General features: G+C 37.1%; 4 non-coding genes and 1 pseudogene across 4 annotated transcripts; all 5 read left to right on the top strand.

The window, feature by feature from the left end:
* The first annotated feature begins 786 nt into the window (after positions 1–786).
* Positions 787–865, top strand: LOC118704291 (annotated as a pseudogene).
* Positions 866–13,059: 12,194 nt separating this feature from the next.
* LOC118704290 lies at positions 13,060–13,132 on the top strand. The gene has a single exon (XR_004983364.1). It is a non-coding gene; the product is annotated as a small nucleolar RNA SNORD113/SNORD114 family (small nucleolar RNA).
* Positions 13,133–14,360: 1,228 nt separating this feature from the next.
* On the top strand, positions 14,361–14,434 carry LOC118704289. Its single transcript, XR_004983363.1, has one exon. It is a non-coding gene; the product is annotated as a small nucleolar RNA SNORD113/SNORD114 family (small nucleolar RNA).
* Positions 14,435–16,276: 1,842 nt separating this feature from the next.
* Positions 16,277–16,350, top strand: LOC118704280. The gene has a single exon (XR_004983358.1). It is a non-coding gene; the product is annotated as a small nucleolar RNA SNORD113/SNORD114 family (small nucleolar RNA).
* Positions 16,351–17,224: 874 nt separating this feature from the next.
* Positions 17,225–17,297, top strand: LOC118704285. The gene has a single exon (XR_004983361.1). It is a non-coding gene; the product is annotated as a small nucleolar RNA SNORD113/SNORD114 family (small nucleolar RNA).
* Positions 17,298–22,827: the final 5,530 nt, after the last annotated feature.

The raw sequence follows: 22,827 nt of genomic DNA, 5'->3' as shown, positions 1-22,827 counted from the left end.
CTTTTGTACTCTTAGCATCATTGCATATGGGTGATTTAAGCCTGCTGGCATGACCATAAATTCTGAGGCTGAATCTATGCATTGAAATCATGTGTCACCCAAAAATGTATACACACTTTGTAGGAAATTAATTAACCTTTGAGGTCATTAATGAAACATATATATTGTTTATAGAAACTATTTTCAAGACACATGCTAGAGATATTTAAGAATCTTGTTTCAAGATTTTATGACTCCCACAGGTATTTATTTTATTCTTAGCAAATTGGTGATTTAATCAATGCAGATGTATAGACATGAATGAAGACAATGAGGCTGAATCCTGGATGAGTGATGATGGTTGGTGTGGGTAGGAGTCCTTTCCCCCCACCACCACACCCTCATTTGAGGTGATATGTAGGGGAGGCTAAATATACAAAGGATCATGTTCTTGGTCTTTGTGTACATGAATATTTAAAAATATAAATAGAAATGGCAAGGTAAATAAACGAATAGATATTCAATAAATTTGAATAGGGGAAACCCTTATCATTGTTCAAAATATCTAGTGGGATGGAAAATTACACCACCCCGTGTGTATATCCTTGAGCAAGCATGAAAATTTTTCATTAATTCATATAGGAAAAACAGAATAATTAACAAAGAAAATATTTTGTGAGAATGAGTCTCATTAAATTCTAAGAATATCTAGTTACATTCTAAGGCCTTATCAATTCATAATTTATAATCAGTGAATCCATGAATTAATCAAACAACATAGAAATGAATGAAGACAACACCGTCTTCTGGATCTATGATGATTAAAGGGGCATCGGTTTGAGTCGCCATGATGAATCTAAAGTGTGTTTTACACACTGAGGTCCACCTCAGAAGAAATGTGGCCTCTCTCTTCCTGGGAAGCATGCCTCATTCTCCTCTCCTCTGCTTTGTTCTTTACGCCTCAGAGTGACGCCCGCGACCTGACTTAGTCCTGAGTGTTCCGGGCGCATCTACGTTGTAGGAGCATGGAGACCCATGTGAGTGATATCAATATATTAGATTGAATGGTTGGTTCTATGGAATTCACTGTATTATTCCAAATATTACATGTAATTAAATGATATGTGCATGCCTATGTTCATAGCAGTGTTCTTTACTGTAGCTGAGATCTGGAAACAGCCGGAGTGATCATCAGCAGATGAGTGTATAAAAACACAGAGTACATCTACACAGGGAATACTATGCAGCTGTAAAAATAAAAGATCTATTACCCTGTGAGACTGCATGCAGTGACCTGGAGATTATTGTGCTAAGCAAAATAAGTGAATCAGAAAAAGACAATCTCTCATGAAATCAGTTAAATTTGAAATCTAATGAACAAAATAAACTGAGCAATAAAGTGGAACCAGTGACATGGAAAGAAGGGACAGATTGAGCAATCTCAGAGAGAAGGGGGCATTCACAGCAATAGTAAACACATACATAAATACAGGGTGTCTCCCCAAAATGTATACACACTTTAAAATGGAACGTACTTTTAAAAACACTGCCTTTATAATTAATCGAAGTTCATGTATCCATTTTTGGGTGGATACTCTGTAAATGTAAATAGGAAGATGGTGAAACTTTGTCCAATTATAAAAATATGTGGTTAGGTAAAAAGCTGTTAACATATATTAGGATAAAGGTACAAAGTGTTATTCTTTGGTTAAGTATGATAAAGTTATTGATAAGTAATTATCAATATATCATCTTTCCATTGAAAAATTGATTTTGTTCATTTACTTATGAGAAAATAAAGCATACTTTAGCCCAATTCATTACTTACTGAATGGCTGACTAGTAGGTGATATTCAAGAATCAATAATTAATGCCTCAACTTTATAAATTATTGTTTTCTTTTGTACTCTTAGCATCATTGCATATGGGTGATTTAAGCCTGCTGGCATGACCATAAATTCTGAGGCTGAATCTATGCATTGAAATCATGTGTCACCCAAAAATGTATACACACTTTGTAGGAAATTAATTAACCTTTGAGGTCATTAATGAAACATATATATTGTTTATAGAAACTATTTTCAAGACACATGCTAGAGATATTTAAGAATCTTGTTTCAAGATTTTATGACTCCCACAGGTATTTATTTTATTCTTAGCAAATTGGTGATTTAATCAATGCAGATGTATAGACATGAATGAAGACAATGAGGCTGAATCCTGGATGAGTGATGATGGTTGGTGTGGGTAGGAGTCCTTTCCCCCCACCACCACACCCTCATTTGAGGTGATATGTAGGGGAGGCTAAATATACAAAGGATCATGTTCTTGGTCTTTGTGTACATGAATATTTAAAAATATAAATAGAAATGGCAAGGTAAATAAACGAATAGATATTCAATAAATTTGAATAGGGGAAACCCTTATCATTGTTCAAAATATCTAGTGGGATGGAAAATTACACCACCCCGTGTGTATATCCTTGAGCAAGCATGAAAATTTTTCATTAATTCATATAGGAAAAACAGAATAATTAACAAAGAAAATATTTTGTGAGAATGAGTCTCATTAAATTCTAAGAATATCTAGTTACATTCTAAGGCCTTATCAATTCATAATTTATAATCAGTGAATCCATGAATTAATCAAACAACATAGAAATGAATGAAGACAACACCGTCTTCTGGATCTATGATGATTAAAGGGACATCAGTTTGAGTCGCCATGATGAATCTAAAGTGTGTTTTACACACTGAGGTCCACCTCAGAAGGAATGTGGCCTCTCTCTTCCTGGGAAGCATGCCTCATTCTCCTCTCCTCTGCTTTGTTCTTTACGCCTCAGAGTGACGCCCGCGACCTGACTTAGTCCTGAGTGTTCCGGGCGCATCTACGTTGTACGAGCATGGAGACCCATGTGAGTGATATCAATATATTAGATTGAATGGTTGGTTCTATGGAATTCACTGTATTATTCCAAATATTACATGTAATTAAATGATATGTGCATGCCTATGTTCATAGCAGTGCTCTTTTCCGTAGCTGAGATCTGGAAACAGCCGGAGTGATCATCAGCAGATGAGTGTATAAAAACACAGAGTACATCTACACAGGGAATACTATGCAGCTGTAAAAATAAAAGATCTATTACCCTTTGAGACTGCATGCAGTGACCTGGAGATTATTGTGCTAAGCAAAATAAGTGAATCAGAAAAAGACAATCTCTCATGAAATCAGTTAAATTTGAAATCTAATGAACAAAATAAACTGAGCAATAAAGTGGAACCAGTGACATGGAAAGAGGGGACAGACTGAGGAATCTCAGAGGGAAGGGGGCATTCACAGCAATAGTAAACACAAACATAAATACAGGGTGTCTCCCCAAAATGTATACACACTTTAAAATGGAACGTACTTTTAAAAACACTGCCTTTATATTTAATCGAAGTACCTGTATCCATTTTTGGGTGGATACTCTGTAAATGTAAATAGGATGATAGTGAAACTTTGTCCAATTATAAAAATATGTGGTTAGGTAAAATGCTGTTAATATATATATTAGAAACAAACATGTATTAGGATATAGGTCTAAAGTGTTATTCTTTGATTAAGTATGATATAGTTATTGATAAGTAATTATCAATATATCATCTTTCCATTGCAAAATTGATTTTGTTCATTTACTTATGAGAAAATAAAGCATACTTTAGCCCAATTCATTACTTACTAAATGGCTGACTAGTAGGTAATATTCAAGAATCAAAAATTAATGCCTCAACTTTATAAATTATTGTTTTCTCTTATACTCCTTAGCATCATTGCATGTGGGTGATTTAAGCCTGCTGCCATGGTCATAAATTCTGAGGCTAAATCTATGCATTGAAATCATGTGTCACCCAAAAATGTATACATACTTTGTTTGAAATTAATTAACCTTTGAGGTCATCAATGAAACATATATTGTCTATAGAAAGTAAGTTCAAGGCTCATGCCAGGATATTTCAGAATCTTGTTTCAAGATTTTGTGACTCCCAAAGGTATTTATTTTATTCTTAGCAAATTGGTGATTTAATCAATGCAGATGTATAGACATGAATGAAGACAGTGAGGCTGAATCCGGGATGAGTGATGATGATTGGTGTGGGTAGGAGTCCTTTCCCCCCACCACAACACCCCCATTTGAGGTGATATGTAGGGGAGGCTAAATATACAAAGGATCATGTTCTTGGTCTTTGTGTACATGAATATTTAAAAATATAAATAGAAATGGCAAGGTAAATAAACGAATAGATATTCAATAAATTTGAATAGGGGAAACCCTTATCATTGTTCAAAATATCTAGTGGGATGGAAAATTACACCACCCCGTGTGTATATCCTTGAGAATGTATGAAAAAATTTTCATTAATTCATATAGGAAAAATGGAATAATTAGCAATGAAAATATCTTGTGAGAACGAGTCTCATTAAATTCTAAGAATATCTAGTTACATTCTAAGGCCTTATCAATTCATAATTTATAATCAGTGAATCCATGAATTAATCAAACAACATAGAAATGAATGAAGACAACACCGTCTTCTGGATCTATGATGATTAAAGGGACATCAGTTTGAGTCGCCATGATGAATCTAAAGTGTGTTTTACACACTGAGGTCCACCTCAGAAGGAATGTGGCCTCTCTCTTCCTGGGAAGCATGCCTCATTCTCCTCTCCTCTGCTTTGTTCTTTACGCCTCAGAGTGACGCCCGCGACCTGACTTAGTCCTGAGTGTTCCGGGCGCATCTACGTTGTACGAGCATGGAGACCCATGTGAGTGATATCAATATATTAGATTGAATGGTTGGTTCTATGGAATTCACTGTATTATTCCAAATATTACATGTAATTAAATGATATGTGCATGCCTATGTTCATAGCAGTGCTCTTTTCCGTAGCTGAGATCTGGAAACAGCCGGAGTGATCATCAGCAGATGAGTGTATAAAAACACAGAGTACATCTACACAGGGAATACTATGCAGCTGTAAAAATAAAAGATCTATTACCCTTTGAGACTGCATGCAGTGACCTGGAGATTATTGTGCTAAGCAAAATAAGTGAATCAGAAAAAGACAATCTCTCATGAAATCAGTTAAATTTGAAATCTAATGAACAAAATAAACTGAGCAATAAAGTGGAACCAGTGACATGGAAAGAGGGGACAGACTGAGGAATCTCAGAGGGAAGGGGGCATTCACAGCAATAGTAAACACAAACATAAATACAGGGTGTCTCCCCAAAATGTATACACACTTTAAAATGGAACGTACTTTTAAAAACACTGCCTTTATATTTAATCGAAGTACCTGTATCCATTTTTGGGTGGATACTCTGTAAATGTAAATAGGATGATAGTGAAACTTTGTCCAATTATAAAAATATGTGGTTAGGTAAAATGCTGTTAATATATATATTAGAAACAAACATGTATTAGGATATAGGTCTAAAGTGTTATTCTTTGATTAAGTATGATATAGTTATTGATAAGTAATTATCAATATATCATCTTTCCATTGCAAAATTGATTTTGTTCATTTACTTATGAGAAAATAAAGCATACTTTAGGCCAATTCATTACTTACTAAATGGCTGACTAGTAGGTAATATTCAAGAATCAAAAATTAATGCCTCAACTTTATAAATTATTGTTTTCTCTTATACTCCTTAGCATCATTGCATGTGGGTGATTTAAGCCTGCTGCCATGGTCATAAATTCTGAGGCTAAATCTATGCATTGAAATCATGTGTCACCCAAAAATGTATACATACTTTGTTTGAAATTAATTAACCTTTGAGGTCATCAATGAAACATATATTGTCTATAGAAAGTAAGTTCAAGGCACATGCCAGGATATTTCAGAATCTTGTTTCAAGATTTTGTGACTCCCAAAGGTATTTATTTTATTCTTAGCAAATTGGTGATTTAATCAATGCAGATGTATAGACATGAATGAAGACAGTGAGGCTGAATCCGGGATGAGTGATGATGATTGGTGTGGGTAGGAGTCCTTTCCCCCCACCACAACACCCCCATTTGAGGTGATATGTAGGGGAGGCTAAATATACAAAGGATCATGTTCTTGGTCTTTGTGTACATGAATATTTAAAAATATAAATAGAAATGGCAAGGTAAATAAACGAATAGATATTCAATAAATTTGAATAGGGGAAACCCTTATCATTGTTCAAAATATCTAGTGGGATGGAAAATTACACCACCCCGTGTGTATATCCTTGAGAATGTATGAAAAAATTTTCATTAATTCATATAGGAAAAATGGAATAATTAGCAATGAAAATATCTTGTGAGAACGAGTCTCATTAAATTCTAAGAATATCTAGTTACATTCTAAGGCCTTATCAATTCATAATTTATAATCAGTGAATCCATGAATTAATCAAACAACATAGAAATGAATGAAGACAACACCGTCTTCTGGATCTATGATGATTAAAGGGACATCAGTTTGAGTCGCCATGATGAATCTAAAGTGTGTTTTACACACTGAGGTCCACCTCAGAAGGAATGTGGCCTCTCTCTTCCTGGGAAGCATGCCTCATTCTCCTCTCCTCTGCTTTGTTCTTTACGCCTCAGAGTGACGCCCGCGACCTGACTTAGTCCTGAGTGTTCCGGGCGCATCTACGTTGTACGAGCATGGAGACCCATGTGAGTGATATCAATATATTAGATTGAATGGTTGGTTCTATGGAATTCACTGTATTATTCCAAATATTACATGTAATTAAATGATATGTGCATGCCTATGTTCATAGCAGTGCTCTTTTCCGTAGCTGAGATCTGGAAACAGCCGGAGTGATCATCAGCAGATGAGTGTATAAAAACACAGAGTACATCTACACAGGGAATACTATGCAGCTGTAAAAATAAAAGATCTATTACCCTTTGAGACTGCATGCAGTGACCTGGAGATTATTGTGCTAAGCAAAATAAGTGAATCAGAAAAAGACAATCTCTCATGAAATCAGTTAAATGTGAAATCTAATGAACAAAATAAACTGAGCAATAAAGTATTGATAGAACGAGTGACATGGAAAGAGGGGACAGACTGAGGAATCTCAGAGGAAAGGGTCATTCACAGCAATAGTAAACACATACATAAATACAGGGTGTCTCCCCAAAATGTATACACACTTTAAAATGGAACATACTTTTAAAAACACTGCCTTTATAATTAATCGAAGTTCATGCATCCGTTTTTGGGTGGATACTCTGTATATGTAAAAAGGAAGATGGTGAAACTTTGTCCAATTATAAAAATGTGTGGTTAGGTAAAAAGCTGGTAATATATATATTAGAAACAAATATGTATTAGGATATATCATAGGTACAAAGTGTTATTCTTTGATTAAGTTTGATATAGTTATTGATAAGTAATTATCAATATATCATCTTTCCATTGCAAAATTGATTTTGTTCATTTACTTATGAGAAAATAAAGCATACTTTAGGCCAATTCATTACTTACTAAATGGCTGACTAGTAGGTAATATTCAAGAATCAATAATTAATGCCTCAACTTTATAAATTATTGTTTTCTTTTATACTCCTTAGCATCATTGCATGTGGGTGATTTAAGCCTGCTGCCATGATCATAAATTCTGAGGCTGAATCTATGCATTGAAATCATGTGTCACCCCAAAATGTATACACACTTCGTTGGAAATTATTTAACCTTTGAGGTCATCAATGAAACATATATATTGTCTATAGAAAGTAAGTTCAAGGCACATGCCAGGAAATTTAAGAATCTTGTTTCAAGATTTTGTGACTCCCAAAGGTATTTATTTTATTCTTAGCTAATTGGTGATTTAAGCAATGCAGATATATAGACATGAATGAAGACAGTGAGGCTGAATCCTGGATGAGTGATGATGATTGGTGTAGGTAGGAGTCCTTTCCCCCCCACCCCCACCACCACACCCCCATTTAAGGTGATATGTAGGGGAGGCTAAATATACAAAGGATCATGTTCTTGGTCTTTGTGTACATGAATATGTAAAAATAGAAATAGAAATGGCAAGGTAAATAAACGAATAGGTAGTCAATACATTTGAATAGGTGAAACCTTCATCATTGTTCAAAATATCTAGTGGGATGGAAAATAACACCACCCCGTGTGTATATCCTTGAGCAAGCATGAAAATTTTTCATTAATTCATATAGGAAAAACAGAATAATTAACAAAGAAAATATTTTGTGAGAACGAGTCTCGTTAAACTCTGAAAATATCTAGTTACATTCTAAGGCCTTATTAATTCATAATTTATAATCAGTGAATCCATGAATTAATCAAACAACATAGAAATGAATGAAGACAACACCGTCTTCTGGATCTATGATGATTAAAGGGACATCAGTTTGAGTCGCCATGATGAATCTAAAGTGTGTTTTACACACTGAGGTCCACCTCAGAAGGAATGTGGCCTCTCTCTTCCTGGGAAGCATGCCTCATTCTCCTCTCCTCTGCTTTGTTCTTTACGCCTCAGAGTGACGCCCGCGACCTGACTTAGTCCTGAGTGTTCCGGGCGCATCTACGTTGTACGAGCATGGAGACCCATGTGAGTGATATCAATATATTAGATTGAATGGTTGGTTCTATGGAATTCACTGTATTATTCCAAATATTACATGTAATTAAATGATATGTGCATGCCTATGTTCATAGCAGTGCTCTTTTCCGTAGCTGAGATCTGGAAACAGCCGGAGTGATCATCAGCAGATGAGTGTATAAAAACACAGAGTACATCTACACAGGGAATACTATGCAGCTGTAAAAATAAAAGATCTATTACCCTTTGAGACTGCATGCAGTGACCTGGAGATTATTGTGCTAAGCAAAATAAGTGAATCAGAAAAAGACAATCTCTCATGAAATCAGTTAAATGTGAAATCTAATGAACAAAATAAACTGAGCAATAAAGTATTGATAGAACGAGTGACATGGAAAGAGGGGACAGACTGAGGAATCTCAGAGGAAAGGGTCATTCACAGCAATAGTAAACACATACATAAATACAGGGTGTCTCCCCAAAATGTATACACACTTTAAAATGGAACATACTTTTAAAAACACTGCCTTTATAATTAATCGAAGTTCATGCATCCGTTTTTGGGTGGATACTCTGTATATGTAAAAAGGAAGATGGTGAAACTTTGTCCAATTATAAAAATGTGTGGTTAGGTAAAAAGCTGGTAATATATATATTAGAAACAAATATGTATTAGGATATATCATAGGTACAAAGTGTTATTCTTTGATTAAGTTTGATATAGTTATTGATAAGTAATTATCAATATATCATCTTTCCATTGCAAAATTGATTTTGTTCATTTACTTATGAGAAAATAAAGCATACTTTAGGCCAATTCATTACTTACTAAATGGCTGACTAGTAGGTAATATTCAAGAATCAATAATTAATGCCTCAACTTTATAAATTATTGTTTTCTTTTATACTCCTTAGCATCATTGCATGTGGGTGATTTAAGCCTGCTGCCATGATCATAAATTCTGAGGCTGAATCTATGCATTGAAATCATGTGTCACCCCAAAATGTATACACACTTCGTTGGAAATTATTTAACCTTTGAGGTCATCAATGAAACATATATATTGTCTATAGAAAGTAAGTTCAAGGCACATGCCAGGAAATTTAAGAATCTTGTTTCAAGATTTTGTGACTCCCAAAGGTATTTATTTTATTCTTAGCTAATTGGTGATTTAAGCAATGCAGATATATAGACATGAATGAAGACAGTGAGGCTGAATCCTGGATGAGTGATGATGATTGGTGTAGGTAGGAGTCCTTTCCCCCCCACCCCCACCACCACACCCCCATTTAAGGTGATATGTAGGGGAGGCTAAATATACAAAGGATCATGTTCTTGGTCTTTGTGTACATGAATATGTAAAAATAGAAATAGAAATGGCAAGGTAAATAAACGAATAGGTAGTCAATACATTTGAAGAGGTGAAACCTTCATCATTGTTCAAAATATCTAGTGGGATGGAAAATAACACCACCCCGTGTGTATATCCTTGAGCAAGCATGAAAATTTTTCATTAATTCATATAGGAAAAACAGAATAATTAACAAAGAAAATATTTTGTGAGAACGAGTCTCGTTAAACTCTGAAAATATCTAGTTACATTCTAAGGCCTTATTAATTCATAATTTATAATCAGTGAATCCATGAATTAATCAAACAACATAGAAATGAATGAAGACAACACCGTCTTCTGGATCTATGATGATTAAAGGGACATCAGTTTGAGTCGCCATGATGAATCTAAAGTGTGTTTTACACACTGAGGTCCACCTCAGAAGGAATGTGGCCTCTCTCTTCCTGGGAAGCATGCCTCATTCTCCTCTCCTCTGCTTTGTTCTTTACGCCTCAGAGTGACGCCCGCGACCTGACTTAGTCCTGAGTGTTCCGGGCGCATCTACGTTGTACGAGCATGGAGACCCATGTGAGTGATATCAATATATTAGATTGAATGGTTGGTTCTATGGAATTCACTGTATTATTCCAAATATTACATGTAATTAAATGATATGTGCATGCCTATGTTCATAGCAGTGTTCTTTACCGTAACTGAGATCTGAAAACAGCCTGAGTGCCCATCAGCAGATGAGTGTATAAAAACACAGGGTACATCTACACAGGGAATACTATGCAGCTGTAAAAATAAAAGATCTATTACCCTTTGAGACTGCATGCAGTGACCTGGAGATTATTGTGCTAAGTAAAATAAGTGAATCAGAAAAAGACAATCTCTCATGAAATCAGTTAAATGTGAAATCTAATGAACAAAATAAACTGAGCAATAAAGCAGAATGAGTGACATGGAAAGAGGGGACAGACTGAGGAATCTCAGAGGGAAGGGGGCATTCACAGCAATAGTAAACACATACATAAATACAGGGTGTCTCCCCAAAATATATACACACTTTAAAATGGAATGTACTTTTAAAAACACCGCCTTTATAATTAATCGAAGTACATGTATCCATTTTGGAGTGGATACTCTGTAAATATAAATAGGAAAATGGTGAAACTTTGTCCAATTATAAAAATATGTGGTTAAGTAAAATGCTGTTAATATATATATTAGAAACAAACATGTATTAGGATATAGGTCTAAAGTGTTATTCTTTGATTAAGTATGATATAGTTATTGATAAGTAATTATCAATATATCATCTTTCCATGGCAAAATTGATTTTTTCATTTACTTATGAGAAAATAAAGCATACTTTACCCCAATTTATTACTTAATATATGGCTAACTAGTACGTGATATTGAAGAATCAAAAATTAATGCCTCAACTTTATAAATTATTGTTTTCTTTTATACTCCTTAGCATCATTGCATGTGGGTGATTTAAGCATGCTGCTATGATTATAAATTCTGAGGCTGAATGTATGCATTGAAATCATGTGTCACCGAAAAGTGTTTACACACTTCGTGGGAAATTAATTAACTTTTGAGGTCATTAATGAAACATCTATATATTGTTTATAGAAAGTAAGTTCAAGACACATGCTAGATATATTTATGAATCTTGTTTCAAGATTTTGTGACTTCGCAAGTTATTTATTTTATTCTTTGCAAATTGATGATTTTTTTTATTTTTAAAAAAATATATATTTTTTTGATTTTTTGCAGAGAGGAAGAGAGAGGGATAGAGAGCTAGAAACGTCGATGAGAGAGAATTATCGACCAGCTGCCTCTGGAACATCCCCCACTTTGGATGTGCTCGCAAGCAAGGCACATGCCGTTGACCGGAATTGAACCCGGGACCTTTCAGTCCTCAGGCTGACGCTCTATTTACTGAGCCATACCGGTCCCGGGGCTAATTGGTGATTTAATCAATGCAGATGTATAGACAGGAATGCTGACAGTGAGGCTCAACCCCGGATGAGTGGTGATGATTGGTGTGCGTAGGAGGCCTTTTTTCCCCCCATTTGTGGTGATCCTGTAGGAGAGCCTAAGTATACAAAGATCTTGTTCTTGGTCTTTCTGTATATGAATAATTAAAAATATATTTAGAGCCGACACCGGTTTGGCTCAGTGGATAGAGCGTCGGCCTGGGGACTAAAAGGTCTTAGGTTCGATTCCAGTTAAAGGCATGTACCTTGGTTGCAGGCACATCCCCAGTAGGGAGTGTTCAGGAGGCAGCTGATCGATGATTCTCTCTCATTGATGTTTTTAACTCTCTATTTCTCTCTTTTCCTCTCTGTAAAAAAAATCAATAAAATATATTTTAAAAAGTTTATATATAATTAGAAATGGCAAGATAAATAAGCAAATAGATAGTCAATACATTTGAATAGGTGAAACCTTCATTGTTAAAAATATATAGTGGGATGGAAAATAATACCACCCTTGGTGTATATCCTTGAGCAAGTATGAAAAACAGTGATAAATAGTAGTCAGTTATTGATGGAATCAGTTTCAACTTTGACATTTGATTTATCGAGAGAAAAAATAAATAATTATGACCATAAAATAATAAATGCTTAAATATCTGTGCAAATAAACAGTGGAATCTCTGTATCCATGGAGACAAAGTCTTAACATTCTCATCATGTTCCTTTTGTCACTTGTCTCCCGAATGGACCCTGAAACTGATTTCGGCTTCTGTGTCTGTCATGTTCCCTCTGTGTCTGAGAAGCGATCAAGGTACCTAATGGTCATGTGGTTACCACAGCGTTGGCCATTTGTTGAAAGATATTTACAGTATTATTTAAAGGCATTACATTCATAAAAAGTTAGCCATGTCTCATTGATAAATATGAAATTTTATGTTGATCAATTGATAATGTGTAGGATTGGGGTCTATTAATGAATGAAGTATAGTCTATGTGAGAATTGATTCTGTAAAATTGATCCTAGGGATATTTAAGAATCTCCTTGTTAAGTTTTTATAATCCATGAATTGTTTTTATTATGAATGAATTGATCATGTAATCGATACAAATGTAGTAACAGATGATGAAAAATAGACCCAAGTCATGGATCAATAATGATTCCTGGTGGTGTAGCACTCATGGCAATGAAAAGACATGTGTGAGACTCTGAAATCTAGAACATAGTCTGTTTCTTCTGTTGAAATGATTTCTATAAAGAGATGTCAGGAATATAGAGATCATATTAGTGTATTGATTTCACAGAAATAGATTTGTATTTATTAATGGAATAGTATACAAATATTAAATATAAATAAAGAATGAGGTGAAGTATTGTTCAATTATGAAGATTTTGTAGTGAGGTAAAAGGTAATAATGCCATTGAAAACATTGATTCCCATTAAGAAATTAATGGCTCAATCGATTACCTCTGTGAGTAAGGATTATATAGGTACTGATAAGGCAGTCCATTTTATTCTTCGAGGTCAATCTCAAGATTAAGTTTTTACTTTTCTTAAGATAAAGAATGTATATTAATAAAAATTAATACATACCTAAATACTGAGTTAGTGAAATATGTGCAAAGCTAGTATCAATGACAGTTTAATTTTATTTTTCATCTGCTCTGTGCTGTCTTCCTCAGACACTCTTGAGCTGATTTATGTATCATCCATGGTCACCAGCTTTCTAGTTGCCTCTGGTAGGAGGACAGAGATTAATGTGCATAATAGCTCAAGTTTTTTTCTTGGTTTCAGTGTGTGTGTGTGTATTTTTTTAAAAATTATTCATTAGGAAGTGCAAAAGATATTTAAGAGGGCAACTCTAACTCGGTGATAAATATGGGAAGTTTATTTTATAAAGATAAAAATAAATAACTCTTACCATAAATGAATAAATACCAAAATAATTATGGAAATTATAGATCAATAGAGACAATGTCTCAATCTTTTTATCATCTGTTCTGCTTGATACTCTGCAAAATCAAGGCACCTAGCTGACTAAAGCTTTTCTTCCATGATCAAAATAAGATGTCACTTCTGTTTTCAGAGAGACAGCAAGGTAAGTAGTCATCGAAGTTCTTGTCTTGGTTTTGGTCATTTGTTTAAGGTAATAATAACCTTAACCAAATTCCCACTATTATTAAAAAGTATTAAATATAACAAAAAATGTTAGCTATGGCCCATTGAGTAATATAATATGACACATTTTGCTGATTAATTGATAATGTTCAACATTAAAGTTGCTTAATGCAAAAGATATACTGTATTGGGAAAGATTTCCATAAATAGATTTTAGGGATACTCAGGGATTTTGTTCTTGCATTTTTGTGAATCGTATGTATTTTAGTATTATCAACGCATTAATGATTTAATCGATACAAATTTAGGAAGAAAAGATGGCCTCACTTGGACCAATCATGATGACTGGCTCATATGAGTTATGAATAACAAATGATATCAATCTAGAATTCTGAGGTTAACACAGAATGTAATTATTAAATTCCCTCTGTTAAGAATCCTATCAATTGAAATATATTAAGATAATGTTCTTATTTTGGATTCTTAGATTTAGATTTATTATTACTAACATGAATGATTGAACAATTAAACAAATAAAAATAAATAAAGAAAAGGAAAAGCGTTAATCACTGTCCAACTAAGAACATATGTAATGAGGCAAAAAATATTAATAAAAATTGAGACTATTGATGCCCATTAAGACATCAATGAATTGAAAATTTTACCTCTTTGTTTAAAGATCATACAGACGCTGATAAATAAAAGTCAGTTTTATTGTACTGGATCAGTTCCACATTTGAGGCTGTCCTTATTTAAAAAATTAAATTTTGGGGGGTAACATTAGTTAATAAAATTATATAGGTTTCAAGTGTACAATTAATTCCATGATACATCATCTGTATATTGCATTCATTCTGTGCCCCCCCTCCCAATCAAAGCTTCTGTTGTCAGATATTTGACCCCTTTACCTTTTACTACCTCCACATCCTCTTCCCTTTGGTAACCACCATAGTGTTGTCTGTTATCCTTTTGTTAAGAGAAAAAATATGTACATTATGAAAATACAGTAATTACCTATATGACAATAAATGAAATGCAGAAAGCAGAAACCATAGACGATATCATCTCAATTTAAAAAAAAATCATTAGTTTTGTTTGAGAAGATTTTATTGACACATGTCAGGAATACACAAAGATGCTTTATTAAATTTTTGATTTTTGTGTATTTTTATTCCATAACTAGAAGCCCACTGCATAAAGATTTGTGCAAGAATGGGCCTTCTTTTCCTTAACTGCTGGCACTGCCTTTCTGCTCCAACCCTTGAGCTTCCTCTTTCTGCTCCAGCCCTGCCTTCCCACACTGTCCAAAGGCCCTGAGCTGCTAGAGAAGTGTAGAACTGTGTATCCAAATTAGCTCACCACCTTTGTTGGGTTAATTTGCATACTCACTCCTGATTGGATGGTAGGCATAGAGAAGGTATGGTTAATTTGCATCTTTCTCTTTTATTAGTGTAGATTATAATTGGGCAATTACAAGAAACCATCAATAAATATACAAAGAAATAAAGATGAATGGAGCAAAGCTTTGTCCAATTGTGAAAGTATGTGATTAGACAGGAAATGGTCTGATGTATTGAATACTTTGTTATCATTGAGGAAGTAAAAGGTTAAAGGGTGTTTTCTACTTGGCTGCGGATAACACAGACACTGTTAAATAACAGTCCATGTTCTGTATAAGGGGCAAGAATGATACTGCTTATTTACTTCCAAGAAGATAAAATGTTAACCCAAATCACTACCTCCCTGAATGACTGAATGACTGAAAGGTGGGGTGCCTAAACCAGTACAGACAGTATCTCACTCTTTAAAAAATCATTTCCTCTGCTCTGTACCCCGCAGTCTGGCCATGTGTGAGCTGATTTAAGATCGCGAGCTCCATAGTTGTATCTGTGCGTTATTAACATGGAGACCAATGTGAGTAATAGTTACAGTTCTTGTCTTGCTGTCATTGTTTTATATTGTTTTTTTAAAAAAATATTCACTGCATTATTTTAAAATTTTGAAGTGTAATTATTGAAGGACGGCCCTGGCCCAGTCATAAATATGGGGCTCATAGGAAGCATTGCTTTGATTAATCCCTAAATGCAACATGGAAGTTGAGTAATGAAAGAGCTTTATTGCCATGAGTAATAATTATCTTACTCTCAAGTTTTGTGACTTTAGGTATATATTTTATTATTATTGGTAACCTGATTAATTAATAAAATTCATGTAGACATGAATTTAAAAACGGAAGACCATGTCTGGATCAGAGGTGACCCCTGGTGGCATGGTGGCATGGATGATGGCAACTATGTGTCTGGAACTCTGGGGTCCAACACAATACAAATCTCATCTATTCTCATGTTGAAAAAAATCCTGTAGATAGATGTTAGAGATATTTAAGCTTCTAATTTTATGGCTCATGGATGATGAGTATGTTATTATAAAAGAGCCAATATCAAATAATTAATGATGGAGATAGTGAGGCATAATCCAGTTATTAAATATGTGGTAAGAAAGAAATCAATATAATTTGGAATGGATAATAAGGGGACCAAGTGTGTTACTCCTTTGGCGAAGGATTACAGAGCTATTGATAAGTAATAATCAGTGCTTTGTTTTGAATCAATTGCAAATTCAACATTTGTTTTAAGAGAAAATACCCTAATAGTACCATAAATTAAGAAATGCTAAATTACTGAGTAAGTGAAAGGGCACTCCTGTGCTGATTTTAACATTCACTAACATACAGAGTTAGAAACATCAATGAAAGAGAGTCATTGATCAGCTGCCTCTTGCACACCCCCCACTGGGGATATGCCCGCAACCAAGGCACATGCCCTTGACCAAAATCGAGCCTGGGACTCTTCAGTCCCCAAGCCAACGCTCTATCCATTGAGCTAAACCGGTTTCGGCTCCATGCATTATTAATAAGTAGACAATATAATCAAAGAAGACTAAACATGCCCCATAATGAACATGAGATTAATAGGAATGGTTATATTGAGGCAGCCATATTGGAAACACTGATATCTTTCTTAAAACATCCATTCAAGAACCATAATCTAGAGTCTATGGGAAATGACTTTATAAACATTCGGGGTGCTAGGGCTCTTCTTCTGAGCTTCAGATTCATGTATATGTATTTCTTAGTAAATGAATGAATAGATCAATAGACAAATAATAATTGATGACAATGATTCATGTGCTTGGACCATTGGTAACATCTGGTGGTGGATGTCCAGGATGATGAATAACTTGTGTCTGGATGTATGAGATCTGACACAAAAAGAAATCTAGGCTGCTGCTCCTTTAGATGTGATTCCCATAGATAGAAATGTTCAGTTATTCCATTCTTGTGCTTTTGTAGCTCATGGATAATTATATCATTATAGTGAACTGATAGGTGAAGGGTTTGACAAATAGAATTGAATAACAACCCTGCCACACCAGTGCCAACTGTAGCATATGTAATGAACAAGTGTCAGGACCAATCTTTCATTGAGGATCTGGGATTCATGTTTCCATAAGTTTCAGAATGCATCACATATAGACAGATGTATGAATTCTGGGATGTCTTTGGTCTTCTGGTTGTTTGTTTTATTACTGCATATAAAGTATTTATAAAATTAAAGATTAAGCACTACTTAAATTAAAGAAGGCCAGTGATACGTTTTCTTATATAACTAGAGCTGTTGTGCCCACTAAATTCCACTGTGAAGTGGCATACTAGTATTCAGGTAATGAGCAGCAACTGCACATGCATTACTATTACTCAGTGCAGTTGTACTGAGTGTTTGCAAAGATCTCGGCTTTTATCATTGTGGTGAATAAATAAATTCACAGCTATTAGTAGCTCAGGGGGACAAAGGAATAATGTTTATAATTTAACCAGTCCCACGCAGATGATAACCCTCTTAATTAAAACAGTTGGGTTCCTTTTAGTTCTGTGGGTGAGGGACAAAGTTCTCATGTTGGGCAGCTTATTAAAGGGTGTTTGTTATATTAATAAATGGATAACTAAATACTTTAATACAATTGTGGTCTATTCATGAGTCAGAGATAAGAATATGACATACATCATGGTTTATGATTAATTTCTTTCACGGTTGCCATGTTAAAACCCCAATCTAGCTTTTTCATTTACCAGCATTCTTTTGACATCCCACAGGATGGAAGCACCAGAGCTAATTAAATTATTCTGCAGTCATGAAGATCTGCACCTTATCCCTCTGGGGAAGGAGCGTCCTGTGCTAGGTAAGTAATAAAGTTCTTGGTTTGAGTGGTTGGTTTTTAGGTTCCCATTACACCATTAAAAAAGCTCAGAAGTGGGCCCTCAGCTTAAGTACCAGGCACTTTATGGGAGAGATGATGCCTGAGCCAGTGACAAGCTCACAGGGCTCTAAACTCCATAAAGTCAGGAACCATACTCATATGCCCATTGTGCCTTGCATGTATATCACATGTAATAAACATTAATTGGATGAGTAGCTGAGTAAATAATGATTGAGATAAAGAATGAATGAAGCAGTGAGTTAGTGAACGAATGAGTCTTTGTGTCAACAAAGGATGAAAAAATGAATGAATGAAAATATGAAGGAGCACACTAATGGGAGAATGAATTGGCAATGAGTTGAGTAAATTAATAAGTGCATACATGTGTGATGAATTAGTAAATGGCCCTGTAAGAAAAATTTTCCAAAAGGGAATGAGGGAATGAATAAAGTAGGTCAATGAGTCGTAAGTGAAAGATGAGGGTTCAAATGGATGAGTGAATAAATAAGTGAATCTCTGAATGAATTTATGAGCTGATGGATAAGTGAAAATTAATTAGTAATGAGGGAATAAATGAACCAGTGAGTCAATCAGTGAATGAGTCAATGAATAACCAAATGACTCGATTAATAACTCTGAAAATGAGTGAGTGAATAAATGAATAAATCAATGAAAGAGGAAAAAGTTGAATAATTTTACTAATGAGTAAGTCAATGAGTGAAACAAATTAATGAGGGAATGAATCAGCAAATGGATAGAGGAATGACTATATTAGAGTGAAAGAATAAAAGAATGGATTAGTAAGTGAGTCAATGAGTGTGTAATCCAAGAATAAATTAACTCCTCTGTGAATGGATGGTTGAATATGCAAATTAATAAATGAGTGGATGAGTCTGTGATCCATGTGTGAGGCAACTAGTGAATGACCTTCCCATGGACCTCCTTTCCTGTCCACTGCAGAGGGTTAGCCCCGCCCCAACCTCATGGCACATGGCAGCTACCTCACTCAGATCACCAGTCTTACCCCATCAGGAACATTTGTTTAATTTCATCACTGAGCTGATATGCCCTGAGAGCCAGAAACTGGGTCACATTTTTCTCCGTGTCCCCAGTGCCTTCCCAGACCTGAGCCTAGGAGGTGCCAGTACATTATTGCCGAATGAATGAATGAATGAATGAATGATTAAAAATACATGTGCTTTTGTGGAACCAGAATAACCCTTCTCAGAAGGCCTGGGAGCCATTTTGTGGGGGAAGCGTGTTGTGTATGAGATGGTCGGTGTCTCCCATCCAAGTTCAAATTCTCCCCGGAGTCCAGCACCAGACAGTGAGGCAGGATACTGGCAGTTCTGCCTGCCCTGGCCATTGGCCCGTCCTTGGGCAACATTGGCTTGGCACGGTGGAATGGGATCCCTGGGTCTTCCCGAAAGCTGCCCGGGTGCCTGCCAAGGCAAGAAATTAAAAATAACCCAGTCCTGTTTTTATGCCTCCGGTGAGCAGGCTCGCTCCCTGCCTCCTGGTCTGGTTGTGGGACTTGGAGTTACTTGTGAAGCAGCCTCAGTGTCATCCATTCGATGGGGACACTGACACCCTCCAGCTGAGTGGTTGCCAGAGTCAAGTTTGCCGAACAAAAGCTCATGATAAGGCTCTTACATGGCATAGGCTCTTGGGGTCAGGTCAGAGAGATGAGCAGATTTGGGAGTTCGCAGTTGCCTGGCGGTGGAGAAGCCGGGTGCTGGGTTTCCCTCTGCAGCAGCTCATCCAGGAAGCTGTTAGTGTCCAGCTTTGATCTGCCGAGCCCACCTTCAAGTGTTGCTCTTAGATTTGCCGCTAACTCAGTCCTTTCCCTTTAGCATCATATCAGTCTTCTGGATGATCTCCCTGTCTTTGCTCTAGTCTGTTCTCCTCACTGCACTCAGTGTGATCTTTCTAGAATGAATGAGGATGAGTCCCATGCTCTTTAAAGCCCTCTTGTGAGTTCTGGAAACTCCAGGCCGAAGTCCAAGCCCCTTGGTTTCCCAGTCAAGGATCTTCATGGTTTGGCCTCTCACCACACCTCCCACCACACGCTCCCTGGCCTTGTGCACCAGCCAGTAGCCACTTCCCAAGTCTGTGTGTGTCTGTGTCTCTGGGCCTTTGCACAAGCTCATCTTAACCCCACTCTTACAACCGATACACAGTTGTGAACCTGACCTCCATTCAAGTTGCTCGGTCACGGCCTATTTAGGTATCTACCTTCCCAATCAGACATTGAGCTCCCCAAGTCCAGTGCAGGTGGATCTCCAGCTTGGTGACAGTAGCCATACTGGAGTTATTATTCTTCCTCCTCAGCGTCTGGGACAAACCCCTACACCCATTTAGTGCTGTGAGGGCTGATGGATCCATCCGCCAGAATGCTGGTTGGATGACAGGGAATGAATGCACCAAAGAATGATCGTGAGGTTGCCATCCTGGCACAGAACGGGGTCCATGGTGCCGAGGAGAAGCACCCCGTCTTTACCGAGGTCTGCCCTCCCGATCCTGCCCACTCCACTTTGCCTCCGCCTGCGACTCATTAAGAAATATGCAACCTTAATCCTTGAAATTGCCTGGGATGGAGCGTGTTGGCCGTGCATGGCACAGACATGGGGATTTTATTCCTTCCTTAAATAAATCTCACTCCCCCAGGAAGTTTGGACAGGATGTGGGCAGTTGGACCAGGGCTTGAAACTGAACATTTTGCAAAAGGCCCGTTTCAAAATTTGAAACCCTGTGGCCACTGGCCAGAGCTGGGCCTGGTTTGCGAGGTCGCTGGGCCTCCTCTCAGAGAAGGGAAGGAAAGGAAGATGGAAAACGAGCGTCCGTGTCATTGAGCGGGCGGACCGTTTGCAGGAAGAATCCCGAGGTTTGGTTACTTCTCTGAGGGAACTTGAGTGAGCTCGGTCATGGTCACCCTCATTAGCTCTTCTCTCAAGCTTTCGGCTCAGGCCTCATACCTTCCCGGAGCCAGAGGAGTCTGAGTTGGTCCTTCAAATGATGGGACAGGTGTCCGAGCACTAAATGGGACTGGGGTTTTGTCCAGACGTTAAGGAGGAAGAATAATATCTACATTATGGCCATTGTCACCAAGTTGGAGATGGGTGACATCAAGCCCTCGTTGAGGAAATAAGGAAACAGGCCTTGGGAAGGCAGTGCCATGCTTCTGGTCTGTCAGAAGCTTCTGGTCCCCTTGGCCTGCCTGAGCTTACCCCTTTCCACTTGCTCCCAGTCTCCTGCTTTCATGACTTCAGGGAGAGCTTCCAGTGGGTGCTGGGCTGTCTGTCTGTCCTTCAGACCAGCCATTTCTTCACCTGGCCGAGCTGAGCTCCCAAGCATGGCTGGGACTGTATCGATGGGAAATCTCAAATCCAGATCAGGGGCGTGGCCATGGTGGGTCTCAGCCGTGTTCGGCAGGGCTGACAGGGAGCTGCAGGACCACGCATCCCAGGGTGGGCATGTTACAGTTAGTGTTTCAGCTCTGGGTTGGAGCTGTGGTCGGTTTATGAATGAGCATTTAATCCTTAACATGTTGAATAAAGATCAAAATACAAAACAACCTTCATGGGACAGTGATGGCTGGTGCCATGGAACAATGATGGCTGGCAAGCCAAAGTACACATAGAATTTGGTTAAATTCTATGTGTACCTGGGGTTGCAGGCAATAATAGTAACAATAGCAGGAACTCAATGAGTTGAAATCTGAGAGCCTTGATCTGCTCAGCCCCCTATTCTGTGCTCTTCACTATCTCCAAGAGTCCTTGGCTGGACCTGACACAAGCTCCCTGCTCCTTGCTTCATCCTTTAGTGTTTGCTAATTCCCCCATTCTCACCTCCTATCAGCTCTGCCCCTCAGGGAGGGTCTCCCTGACACCCCAGCCCCACTGGAGCTGCTCAGGGTCTTCTCCATACGGAACACTCGTGTTTAACACCGTCTCTATGGAATTTTGAGTATCCTGTCCCCTGTGCGGAACCTCCCTGTGTCCAGAGTCCCCCACCCAGGAGTGGTTACCTGCACCCTGTACCCTGAGGGTCAGACATTGGGTTTTGTGACACTGCCTTCTTGTCTCGAGGGTCATCTGCAAACATCCTGGAGGCGTGGCTGCCTGAGCACAAGCCCTCCTGAGAGGACGCCTCTGATTGTTGAGCCCTCGCTTCCTGGGTGAGTTCTGTGTCTCCTGCTTACACGCCTACTTACATGCATGCCTGTGGGAAAGGGCCGGACAGTCTAGGTCGTTGGTTTACAATGTGCAGGGGCGGGGGGATTTGATTTTTAAGAGGGGCAATTTGAGTATAAGTTATTAACAGTGAAGTTATTGCATCTCTTATGATTCCGGGGGCCTCATATACAGTATATAAATATTTATTGTGACACTTGTGCATTTGAGTTCTCTATTAAATGTTTTGAAACTTTATTTGCTATTTTTCATATCACTTCATATTATTATTATTATTATTATTTAACAATTTCTTAGTGATTTCTTGCTCCGTACTTCAGCTGTCCTTTCGTTCTTTTATTTCTC

The sequence above is a fragment of the Pipistrellus kuhlii genome, unplaced genomic scaffold, assembly GCF_014108245.1.
Source record: "Pipistrellus kuhlii isolate mPipKuh1 unplaced genomic scaffold, mPipKuh1.p scaffold_m20_p_41, whole genome shotgun sequence".
Classification (NCBI taxonomy): Eukaryota; Metazoa; Chordata; class Mammalia; order Chiroptera; family Vespertilionidae; genus Pipistrellus; species Pipistrellus kuhlii.
This window is presented reverse-complemented; position numbering and strand designations above follow the sequence as displayed.